Below are 13,011 nucleotides of genomic sequence, written 5' to 3'. Positions count from 1 at the left end.
AATTCACTTTATGAGATTAAAACGTAGCCCCAAATATAAAAATATAGGTGTGTACAAAAATGAATTCGTTCAAATGTGAAGGTTGTTTACGTTTCGGGTCAAGGTCACCTATATTTATCGACAAGCATGATGTGTCAAACGAACATTCGCTTGTGCAACTTTGCTGATCGGGTAAGAATATCTTTTCATACGAATATATTTTGAATCCCAGTCTTATCAAGGGCCTTTATCACCAGTGGATCTTTATGGTTTGTTTATTTATTGATTTCTTAAATAAAAAGAAATGACTGAAAGTGGTCCACATAATGCCATATATGATATTCGGCGTCCTTACACTGTCTTTCGGATTTAGGTCTGTCTTTCAGCTCAAATTTAGCGGGAGACACAGAAAAAGTGTGACAGACTCCCAAACCAATGACTACTATTGATGAGAGCATGAAAAGTGACGGTTCCACTATTTGCAGTAAATTAATTGACACTTATTTTGAAACTTCAGAACTTTAGTATTACTCCGAGAAAGTGAGAAGGGGTGAGATTTGTCATAACTTCTAGATTCCGAGATCTGCTGATATACCGCCTCGACGCGTGAATGATTAGTACTTGTTAAATAGACTGTATATACAAAATGTATGTGTGCATTACATTACGTTATTTTTGAGTTTGATTAGATCGGATTGCAAAATGGATCACTGGATCTCCAATATTTTTTACTTTATGGCATTGTTATCAGCATTCCCAAGAATTCTTAACTTAGCCTTATGTGTTAAGACCCGGCTTAAGAAGTTCGTAGGGCTACAAACGTTTCAAGAATAGGTAACCAGGTGTATATATATATGTAACTATTTCGCCATTGCATCATTTCAGAAATCACTGGCATAAATGTCCATAAACTGTTGAAAAATTGTAAAAAAAAACCCAGTCTGATTAGGAGGTATCAATTTTATATCATCATACTCATAGAAATACAAAACTTTGATGCACAAAGATCAAGGGATGCGGACATTCGAGGGGATGTTAAAAAGGTAGTGAGTCTAACTATATTCTTGATGTCCAAACTCCAATCTTTGTAAAGTTTCCATTTTATTTGCAAGGGAATCATTAGTAAAGCCATATCCAAAGCTTCACTTATGTGGGTAATGTGGTTCACAGGATATGAGTCATAACAATATGGGGCGTGGTGGGCGAGCTGGCTAAAGCGCCAGGTTAGTGATCCAGCGAGGATGAGGTGTCAGGATCGAGCCCACCTGTGACTGGGTGCAGAAACCTTGTAGTCAGCTTTGTGTACAGACTCTTTCAGTGTTGTCATAACCCCTAGTGTACAGTACACAACCATTTGCACTTGAAAGAACCCATGAATCTGTTGGTATGTGACCAGATGGTGGCTACATGAATACATGTATACACCTAGTTGCAGTAAACTTGGACAAAGTACTGTGACTATGTGTCCCAGTCCACCCAGCTTTGAACTGGGTAACTCGTTAGGATAAGAGAGCCACAATAAACTTGTGTGCTTAGTGACAGCAAGAGTTGTATACTCCCCAGGGAGTTGAGATTGATAATAACTCTGAGACGGACATCCAGTGATTGGAGGAAACAAATACCAGTGCCTTGAGCAAGAAATAGTTGCATGGATATGTGCGCTATATAAATATCCATTAATAATAAATAATAATACATTGGGGTATGATATTTGTAAATAATTGCAGAAAATGTGAACGATTTGATACCTCTTTGATAATGGTATGTCTCAGGTAATAGCATATGAAATGTGTTCAGAATGGTATTGAATGTATTCCTGTCATAAGTAACAGCCAAAGATTTGCATTGCTTGATTTAGATTTAGACAGTTTTTTTTAAGGACAACCAACTTTGACCTTGCACAAATAGATCAGATATTCAAGCTGGCACCGGTTACAATATAGACACTTTTGTGACCATTCAGTATTGAACTTAAACCCTTGGCATCATGTATAAATAATCAAAACATCAGAATCAGTTATGTCCTTATGATGAAGTCATGTGGAGGGAGGTGGGTAGTGTTTCCATAACAAGTTCTTTAACAAGCGATTGTAGTTTCAAACTGCACTTTAATATATAAGTTTCAGTTTTAGCAAACTTCTACCTACCTCAAACAAACAAAATGTTTTTTGTATAATTTGTTTCACTAAAGAAGTGATGCATTCACTGATGCATTGACCATCGTAAGGCTGGTACATGGCATACCAATTTGCTTGAGGCTGACAGATATTTTGTAGTCATGGTGAGGCTTACTACTTTTTGACATCTCCTTGTATGCTTCTTGACATGCATTTGGTCAAAAGACTGAAATTGTACATATAAATATTTTGTTATTCTGTCGTAATTCCTGATATGATGAGATCATTACGCATGGCTTAGTAGTTGACCACTTTATTACATCAGTCTCTTTTATTATGGCCCATCAATGAATCCAAAAGATAGGGAAACTAAGGTATTATAACACAATCCATAAAAGGATTACTGAAAGTTCAAAATAACTGTTTTAGATTGACTTTTGACTGAAGTAACATTTTCAGATTTGAACTAATATTAACTCACTACCTATTTACCAGACAAACATACTGTAGAGGTTGACACTTTTAAAACGTGATCCCCTACTTCATCTGACCCCACTGAGGTGTTGTAGAGGGGTTACCTGTTTTTGACATGCATTGACTTGAAGACAGTGTGACCAGTTCAGACTAAGAGCTGTTATGGACCTTGTCTGCAATGAACAGAAGTATGTAAATAATAATTAGTACCTAGAGCAGATAAAACTTGATGCGTGATTAACCTGTTTAATTCCAACTCAGTCCTTAGGCATGGAATCCCCTTTTTTGATTATTTGAGTTAATTACCATATTCCATTTAAACAACTTTTGAAGTTTTTGGGCAGAGCCCCATGTTAATTGAACACTTCTTTTCTGGGTTAGTTATCTGTGTTTAATCATTATTCCAGTGCCAGTTTAAGAAAATGTGGACAATTGTTCCAAAGGATTGAAGATGCAAGGTCAGTAAAGCAAGGTCACAGTCAGAGCCAACTTACACTGTTAAGGTAAGCTAAGTTGTGGTCTGGCTGAAATTAGTTATCTGTCTCTGTTTTTGATATTCAGATTTCTTCAACATTTGTGATTCAGCCATTACAGCCTCCACTTGTCATTGTATATCACACTCAGGTAAAGATAACACCACATGTGTCTATTGTTATGATAGATGCCAGGTGTCTGTAATATGTATTCATTGAAATTTAAAGAAAGATATCGATATAGATGATAGAGGTGAAAAGCTTTGACATCTTCATTGTTTGTCATTTCAGTATTCAATAAATATGCCAGGGAGTGGTCTGACAAGCTTGGCTGAGTTAGCTGATATTGAATATTGAATTGTGGTATGTGAAACAGTCAGCATATTGTTTGGTTATTAACACATCACCAATTGATATTATTTACATCACATCATGTTGAAGTTGAAATTATGAACATTGAAGAAAATGTTAAGTTTTTTTTTAAGGATGTCAGCTTCTTAATTGTGAATAACATTATATTTCAGAGCATATGCTTGCTCCTTTATCTAGTGACAGGGAGTATCAGAGGGTGTATGTATACATACATGAGGTGCAACAAAGAAAACAATGTTTAACAATGTTGAATGTTTACTTTAGAGTGCCACATGTGTGTCTGCGTCTGTGTGTGTGTCCCTAATACTCCATAACTTTCACCTAATGAAGGAGCAAGCACATACTCCGAAATGTCATGTTATTCACAATGATGAAGAGGCCAACATCCATAAATATTGCATTTCTTATGCATTCCACTTCTAAATGCCCTTCAAGGATATGAACATTGAAGATAACATATGTAAGCCGAGTTTACAGAAATATTCAACATGACAAAAATTCAAGACTGTTTTCTGAACTGTATGCATTTTTATAAAGCTTTATCTTAGGTTTAACCACTCACCCCAAATTCTAAGAATGTGGAAAAACATTTTCTGTTTTGTGTTAAAACATTATAACAGGGCACCTGAATAAAGAAATACAAAACATTCTATAATCACCTTCTAGCATTCTATTTCAGTTAGAAGTAATGAGATTATGGTTAGTTTGTGAATATTGTTTTATGCTGCTTCTAGGAATATTCCAGCAATATCAAGGTGGACAAAACTGCACTGCAGAGGATTGTTGTATATAGTATTAGTCACAGTAGAAATATTGCCATTGTTACAGCTTTAACATCCTAATGTACAAAAGCAGGTGTAGTAATATCATTATGCTACCACTTAACTAAATTATCAAGGGGATATTACCTAATCCAGATAACTGTTGATATTCTGTCACATTGTTTTATTGTATTTTTCCTAGCCAAGCTAAATATGTGCATGGTCCAATTTATCATATGTCTATGGTACCTTGATGGTTCAGTCCAGGTGTTTAAGGAGTTTCTTTTCCTGACAGTTGGGCAGGCAGTGATTGTATTCCTGGATACACTTCATTCCTATCATCAGGAATTTACATGTTTAACAAGGCATGCTAGAACTGATCATTTTTCTTAGTTAAAAAATTGATTGAATGTTATAATACGTGAGAGGATGGATCTGTACATGCTGTCATCAGAATTAAGGTATGTTGATTCCTAAATATGCCAATGGAACTCGCAGCGACACCTATACACTGAGCATGCTTCACCACTGTATCAGTGATCAGTTATATATGACACAGCATTGGTTTAGTGCCAGTACTTCACCATCATGCCCACAGGTGCAGCTGTGAGGCACCTAGTAAATGATCATTAGATGAGAAAAGTGATGTGTCACACTGTTATCAACATCGATACACAAACTGCTGTAATAATAGTGTTTACTGAACCACAACAAAATGTAAAGTTGTTTTGTTCATCAACAGTTGCTGGTTGTGGTATAAGGCAGGTGTAAAAACTTAAATTCAACATCCAGATGTTGCATATTAGGAATATTCCATGTAATGGCAGCTCAGAACTTTGGCATGCTCTATGATTTCATGTGTATTCTGTTTGTTGAAACTGATTCATGGTTTGATGTTTTTGTCCCCCTGGCATGTAATGCGTGAGGATATAGTCAACGCTTCATCTGTTTGTCCGTTCATTCGTCCATCTGTAATCATTTTGTTTCCAGAGCAGAACACAAAAACCATTCCATGTTTTTAGACCAAAAATTATAGATATAATAATCTGAACCCATGGTTCTGCCTTTTGCTATTTACAAATTTTTGGCATTTTTATTAGGGCTTCTTGCCATAAGGCAAAAGACCTATTGTTATTACTGATGTTTTTATTATTTATTTTTCCGCCGTATTTTGTGCCAGCGCTACAAAGAGCACCAGTGGACAGAATCGCTTGAAAAAAATCAGGCAGATGCGCACCGAGGTGTAGATATTCCCCATTAAAATCTCTAGGCTGTGGGTCCAATAGCAAAGGGCAGATAAATCAAAATTAATTCAAAATTTTCAATTTCAAATGCAAATATCTCCAAAACTACTGCTGCAATGACTACCAAACTTCTTGAGCAGATGCGCAATCGAAATGTCTACAATTTCATCTGAAAAAAAACCGAGTCGCTAAATTGCACCGTTTGGCCGCTATTTGCGATTGAAGTTTTTGCTGCTGTTTTTCAGCCAAATTCTGACTACTTTGCTCCCAAAATCTGCTGCAATACAACTACAACAGCTACCGCTTTCAAACTTGCCATACTTTGTCTCTAGGCACCTCCCTACGCAACGACATCGTCAAATGTGACTATGTGGATTTGATGGCCGTCACATTGGATCCTACTTTAGGGCAAAAGTTGTCTTCAAAAACGTAAACAGACTTCTCTGTGAATTTTTTTGCAAGGCAAACTTAGCAGCTACAACACTTGAAATACTTGTTCTGAGGTTGCTTTTGGCTGGTGAACAATTTTTGTTCTTAGTCATATATCAAAAGTCACGTGATGCGGCGGCCATATTGGATTGAAGCTGTTGAAAGGAAATTTGCAGATTTTGTGAGGTACGCATTTTCCGCAATCCATAACTCTAAAAGTATTAACTGCAGAACATTGTAATTTTGCAGATATAGAATAGGTACCATATAGATGTACCAAGTGGAAGTATGTTGCGATATCTTGCTTAGTTACGCATATTCAGATGTTTACTTTCGTTGTTTATTTTCAACTAACATGTATTTTCTAAAAAAATCGCAGCACCACTACTATTACAGCTACGCAGCTAAAATCTTGCAGTGTCCTGTAACTTGATGTGTTGAGCATATTTTGTTCTTTGATGAATGTCAAAATGTGAATTGTTTGGCCGCCATATTGGATTTCGGCAGATTCTAGCCACACTACATTTGAAACGCTGTAGTTGCTACAGTTCTGCACAGAACGACGTGGAAATCGACATGGTGCATCAGCATGAAATGCTTAACATTTCGTCTTCTTACATGTATGTCAAAAGTTTTATCGTTTGGCGGCCACATGGCTTTGAAAATGGGAGAAATCTAATATGCGTCTAAAACGGCATAAAACAGCATATAACTCCCTTACTATTAATCCAATCGCTTCCATATTTTGCATGTGGCTTGGTCATGTGAAGCCGAACATTTTTGGGCGGGGGGTCAAAATTTGATATCTCTAACCGTTTGGCCGCCATCTTGGATTGAAGTTTTTCGTTTATCGGGGTTGCCATAGCAACAAAAGTTGAAATCCCAATGACTTGATTTTTACAACATCATTACGCACAGTCAAGGGAATGCTGTGTGCAAAATCTCAACTCTGCACGTCTAATAGTTTCCGAGATAATGGATATAGAGTATTTTGGCGGACAGACATGCGGACAGACAACGGACAAGTTTGTCAGCAAATCTAACCAGCGCATATGATACAGCGGGTCCGGGCAAAGCAGAAACACTAATTCTTTTTAACCTAGATGCAATAACTATATCGTCTTAGCTCGCGAAAAAAAGTGTGTTTTCTTGTGTCTAACCAGTTAAATGACCTTGACACGTGACCTTGGTGACCTTGACTAAAAAAAAAAGTTTTTTGCCATGCTATCAAATGCAAGCGTCAAAACCCCGAAAAACTCAAAAATAACGATTTTTCTTATTAGGGCTTCTTGCCATAAGGCAAAAGACCTATTGTTATTACTGATGTTTTTATTATTTATTTTTCCGCCGTATTTTGTGCCAGCGCTACAAAGAGCACCAGTGGACAGAATCGCTTGAAAAAAATCAGGCAGATGCGCACCGAGGTGTAGATATTCCCCATTAAAATCTCTAGGCTGTGGGTCCAATAGCAAAGGGCAGATAAATCAAAATTAATTCAAAATTTTCAATTTCAAATGCAAATATCTCCAAAACTACTGCTGCAATGACTACCAAACTTCTTGAGCAGATGCGCAATCGAAATGTCTACAATTTCATCTGTAAAAAAACCGAGTCGCTAAATTGCACCGTTTGGCCGCTATTTGCGATTGAAGTTTTTGCTGCTGTTTTTCAGCCAAATTCTGACTACTTTGCTCCCAAAATCTGCTGCACTACAACTACAACAGCTACCGCTTTCAAACTTGCCATACTTTGTCTCTAGGCACCTCCCTACGCACTTACATCATTGTTAAAATGCTCCGTTTTGACGGTGATACAGACTTTATAGCTAAAACGAAGACAACACATTTGAGATGTGCCCCAAATGAAAGGAAAGAGTGCGCAGGAAATTTACTAATATTTCTGATCAGACCGCTTTAAATATCTATCGAAAGTCCTTGCCTCTATGTACACATCACCATAAACAATACTAGCCATCAAAATCCCCAACTTACTACATATTAAGAAAATAAGCACTACTTTTTATCACCGACGGCCCATGAATACGCGGCCGAACGTGCCAAAAGGTGCTCCTACATTTTCAAGTCATTTCACTTGCAAAGGGCACAAGAATCTGAAAGAAAACGTGTGGAGGATTGCGAGCGTCTGGGAATACACACCATCATTGACTGCAGTTTTTGTGTTCAACGGTTCCGTTCAAAGCTGGCGATATGTTGATGTCCTGTGTGTATAAATATCACGTCGCTTTGTGTATGTCAAAAGCACTACCGCTTACCCGATAAATTTTACCTGAGCTTCAAATGAAATGAGTTGTTTAGAGAAACTCCTCTTATAGACTTACATACATATGAGACAACAAAGACAAAATCCGAAACCACGGACGTCTTTTTGGTGTGTTGTGTCCGTTATGCGCCCATTTATACATAGAAAATTCATCATCAAGCAAAAACCGAAGTGTATATGTCAATATCCCTTCTGTTTTAGACGTGGGGCTCCCAATGAGTCTCCAAGCCTAAACAGCAATGATATTTACCGATACACCGAGGAAACCATGAATGTAACTTACTTATACTAAATTTTCAGTTGAGTTGTCATATTCTTTCTATATTATAAATAATTTTACATGCATTTGAATGGATTTCAAGATCATGACTAGTTAAAAATTCATTTCCTTGCATCTCTCTCCTTTTCACCCTCATTATCTCTGCTTGAGCATGTTATGCACGTGAAATTCATTCTAAGGCGGGAGGTAACAAATCGGAAGCGTCTCGCCAAGCACCGGTGCAATTGGCTGACTTGCAATTGCTGGTGTCATTTAAAGTAATTAATCACAAATGGCATTGTTTTCACACTGAGTTCCAGACCATGGTTTAATCATGAAATTTAAGTATGAAATTTCCTATTAGAATTATGATATATGAGCGTTTATGAAACTTTTGACACAACTTAACTTACGAAGATGGCGCTTTTAAGCTTGCGAACCTAAACTACAATTATTTTCCACTTCAAAGAACAACAGATGTAGACAATAATTCCATGCGTCTCGCAAAAGATTACATGTTTTTGAAAATTCTCACTTTCTACAACCCAGTAGCTGGTCTAAGATTGTATTAAAGGTGCATAAAATATATGCATGTCATGTATGTACTTTGATTGTTTAATTATATGAATCGTGCCAGAAGTAAGATAACATTTTTTACAGGTCCCATAGATTTTTCACTCATCCTTTTGAAAATGGCAAAAATAAAATGTTGCGCCAGGTCGATGTGCTAGAAGGCGCTGAAATAAGCAAATTGACTAGGTCTGGCGGTACTTCTCCAACCAAATCTTAACTGGTTTGGGCTGATGTTGTTACCTCTTAATGCATAGACTTTTTAGTGTAACATGGAATAGCATATACGCATTCATTCTGGAAATTCCTCATCTGTGAAACAATAAACCGAGATATAAGTGGAACCGCGGTATTTGCCTTCGGTTCCATATACATGTCTTGTTTTGATAGTTATGGTTTCCTGTTTAAATCACAAAGCAGGTTTTAACAGCAGAGCCCGAAGAGCTACATTCCAAACATACACAACCATAACTTACGCCACATCAACCATAGAAAGATTAAATAGCCATTTTGTTCAGGTTTTACTAGTCATTTAAAATATTCTGTGTGATTTAGCATATCTACAACCTGATGTATCTTGTGCTGATGATCTAGAGAAATATTGTCACTGAAGCAGGAATAGGTGCTGTTGTTTTTAAATTCATATACAGTCACAACCAGTATCATTTGGACCATAGAAACGTACTATCGTCCTATGGTATTGAGCTTTCAGCTGGTACTGGTATGATGTTATGAATATTATAAATCAAATTTACATCAATTGAACCACGAAGGTGAAAACACTGAATGGCGTTGTCTATCCATCTAGACCACATCTACGTTTGTGCTGGTAGAGTGAAATTTCCAAGATTAATCACAAGCTCAGGAACAATTCAAGTACGAGTATGTCAACAAGATCAATGGTGTTTTTTCCTGTATGTTATTGAAGTTAGATCACTGGACATGTTTCTTATGTTCTTTGATATAGATTTACTTAATACAACATATATTGTATATATATTTAAGTACCATACCGTGAATCACATTCAGCTTAGGCTACCAAGTATTATGTTTTAGACATTTTGAACAGATTGTTGTGCCGTGTGCATGCTTTGATCACTAAATGGACAACCACTAAGTTTTTTTCTCTTTTGATGCTATTTTACAAGTAGCATCTGTTTCAAAGCCAATAAGAATTGAAAGCGACAACCATTATGTTTGTTTGTTTGACATCCTAATACGGGTAGCATCTGTATTTAAAGCCAATATGAATTCAGAGTTAAAGAATGACACATTATCCATTACTGACAGTAGCTTGTATCTATATTATCTGTAGCCATGACTACTATTGGAAGTACGTCACAGATGCAAATGGCTGTATTGCATAACATCCAAGAAGCCCTCATCGCTGCTCGCAGCTATATTTCTTTTTGTTTTTCCATGGAACATTATGGTGTTAGTCTAATGGTGGAGTGTATTTCGTTTCCAGAGCAGAACTCAAAAGCCGTTCAATATATTTCTGCAAAACTTAGTAGATATATCAATCAGAACCTAAGGTGGTGCCTTTTGCTATTTACAGTTTTTGTGATTTATCATTTTCTCAGTTTCCATTGAAACGTTTCGGAATTAGTCTCAAAAGTGAGAGGCGTGTTTCGTTTCCGGAGCAGAACTAAAAAAATGTTCTATATTTTGCTGCCAAACATGGTAGATATATCAGTCAAAACCTGAAGTGGTGCATTGGGCTGTTTACAGGTTTTTGTGATTTATTATTTTCTCCATTTCCATGGAAACGTTTCGGACAACAGTGAGAGGTGTGTTTCGTTTCCGGAGCACATCTCAAAACGTTTGTAATATCTGTCAGTAAAACTTGGTATATATGAGTAGCAGAACTCAAAGTGGTGCCTTTTGTTATGTACAGATTTTTGTGATTTATCATTTACTTGGTTTCCATGGGAACTTTTCGGATTTAGTCTCAAATTGGAGGAATGGGCTTCGTTTCAGGAGCAGAACTCAAAAACCATTCAATATTAATAGGTATATCAATCAGAACCTAAAGTGCCTTTTGCTGTGTTCAGGTTTCTGTGATTTATTATTTTCTTGATTTCCATGGAAATGTTTCGGACTTAGTCTCAAAAGTGAGAGGTGTCTTTCATTCCGGAGCAGAACTCAAAAACTTCTTAATATTTGCCAGTAAGACTTTGTAGATATGTGTGGCAGACCCCAAAGTGGTGCCTTTTGCTATTTACAGATTTTTGTGATTTATTATTTTCTTTGTTCTATGGACAGGTTTCGCACTTAATCTCAAAATGTAGCTATGGGCTTCGTTTCAAGCACAACTCGAAAACCATTTCATATCTTTCAACAGATCTTGGCAGATATATGAAACAGATCTTGAATTGGTGCCTTTTGCTAATTACAGATATATGGCATTTATGTTTTTCATGAATTCTATGGAAACAAATCAAATTTAGTCTACAAAAACATCAAGTAACTGTCAGATGATTTGTCCTTTCAAACATATGGGGGCCGGGTGGATATGTCATCTTCTGATGACTCTTGTTGTACAATGTAAGGCAGTAAGTTACACTGTTTTCATGAATTTCACTCATTTAATACTTATATCACAGCATGTGTATCCATCTCGGGTCCTGTAAATCAATATTTCTTAAAGGTCAAATGCACCGTAAACCACAACTTTGCAGATTCTGATACCTTTCGGTATGCACTTACCGAAACAAATCATCAAAATGCCAATTCAGACTATAAAGTTGAAAAAAAAACGCGATGAAAAAACCCCTGTGAAATCAGAGTTCAAACAAATCACTAAATTTCACCCAGTGCTGGGGGAAAAAGTGGTTTCAACAGCTATACTGCGCAGCACCCATAACGTATGCGTAGTGAATAGGTTCACAGAGGTTGAAACAGTGTGCATGCCCTGAGTATGAGGTCATGAGCAGTAGTCTAATGTTGGTTGTGTACATAAACAAGTAAATAATCTACTTGTTACATAAAAAACTTGATGATTGTGGTAAGCAGCCTCTGCCACAGAGAAAGCTCAGTGTCTGGTTTATTGACACCTATATGTCTGCCTGCCTGTCTTCTAAAGACAATATGCAATATACAGCTTCAATCATTGACCACATGCAATTTGAACTTAACACGTATCAGGCTATACACCATAAACAAAATAAATTGATTTATGACTCAAGAGTCTTATCTCTTCCACATTATGCAATTAGGCAGGTGTGATACTTGTACACATGACATCTTTTTATATCTGTGGCTTGCAAACAAGCTGCATCCATTTTTCTCGGATGACTGGATCTGACGGAAACTATTGTCAGTTCAAGTCTAGCTTTATACTTGGAGTCGTGAAAAGTTGGACGAATGACAGTTTCCAGCTACACAGTAGTTCACCATCTCTACTGAGATGATTTTTGACTGGATGGAATGCAAATTCAGAGAACACGTATTTGCAAAACCCAACATCTGCTCGTATATACATTCTTTATGATTAACAACTTCTTCTAATGTATATGATTTTGTCTGACAACAGTATATGAATCCATACTGAAACGATGCATCAAGTACAATAAAAGAAATTGTTATCCGTAAAGAATCTCATTTTCTCATGACTCGCCTTACTTCTAAAAGGCCTATCAAACAGATCATCTTTCTATACACACAATGGGCCCTCAGCGTATCAGCAAATGAACCAGCCAACCGGAAGCCGTCATTACATTTGAGTGCACACCCACCTGCTATGACTGAGTTCTGTCTCCCGGGGGCTTCGTTTCAAGGGAAGTAAGCCCAAGAACAAAATATTGCACTTTTGAATCACAATTGTATGCTTATAATTTTGTTTATTTGTTTTTTCACAAGCATCGATGTATATTATATGACACGAATAAGTGATAATTGTGTTTTAATTATGTTTGATTTTTGGGTTGCATGTGACCTTTAAAAAAGGCAAGGATATAAAAAAACAAGGAGACCCCTGATTGGCTCATACAGCTAAATGTGACTGGTAACAGCCAATGCCAAGACTGGTAATGGTCTTGTATCATATCACTT

General features: G+C 36.8%; 1 protein-coding gene across 1 annotated transcript in view; it reads left to right on the top strand.

The window, feature by feature from the left end:
- Nucleotides 1-100: 100 nt before the first annotated feature.
- Nucleotides 101-13,011, top strand: part of LOC137294107 (ectonucleoside triphosphate diphosphohydrolase 5-like) — a 39,169-nt gene continuing 26,258 nt past the window's right edge. Inside the window, exons 1-2 of the mRNA XM_067825062.1 lie at nucleotides 101-171; nucleotides 2,978-3,073. The gene's annotated coding sequence lies outside the window, so the exon portion shown is untranslated. The remainder of the gene's footprint in view (nucleotides 172-2,977; nucleotides 3,074-13,011) is intronic.

This window comes from Haliotis asinina, chromosome 8, assembly GCF_037392515.1.
Source record: "Haliotis asinina isolate JCU_RB_2024 chromosome 8, JCU_Hal_asi_v2, whole genome shotgun sequence".
Lineage (NCBI taxonomy): Eukaryota > Metazoa > Mollusca > Gastropoda > Lepetellida > Haliotidae > Haliotis > Haliotis asinina.
Note: the sequence above shows the minus strand (reverse complement) of the source record. Positions and strands in the feature narration are given on the sequence as shown.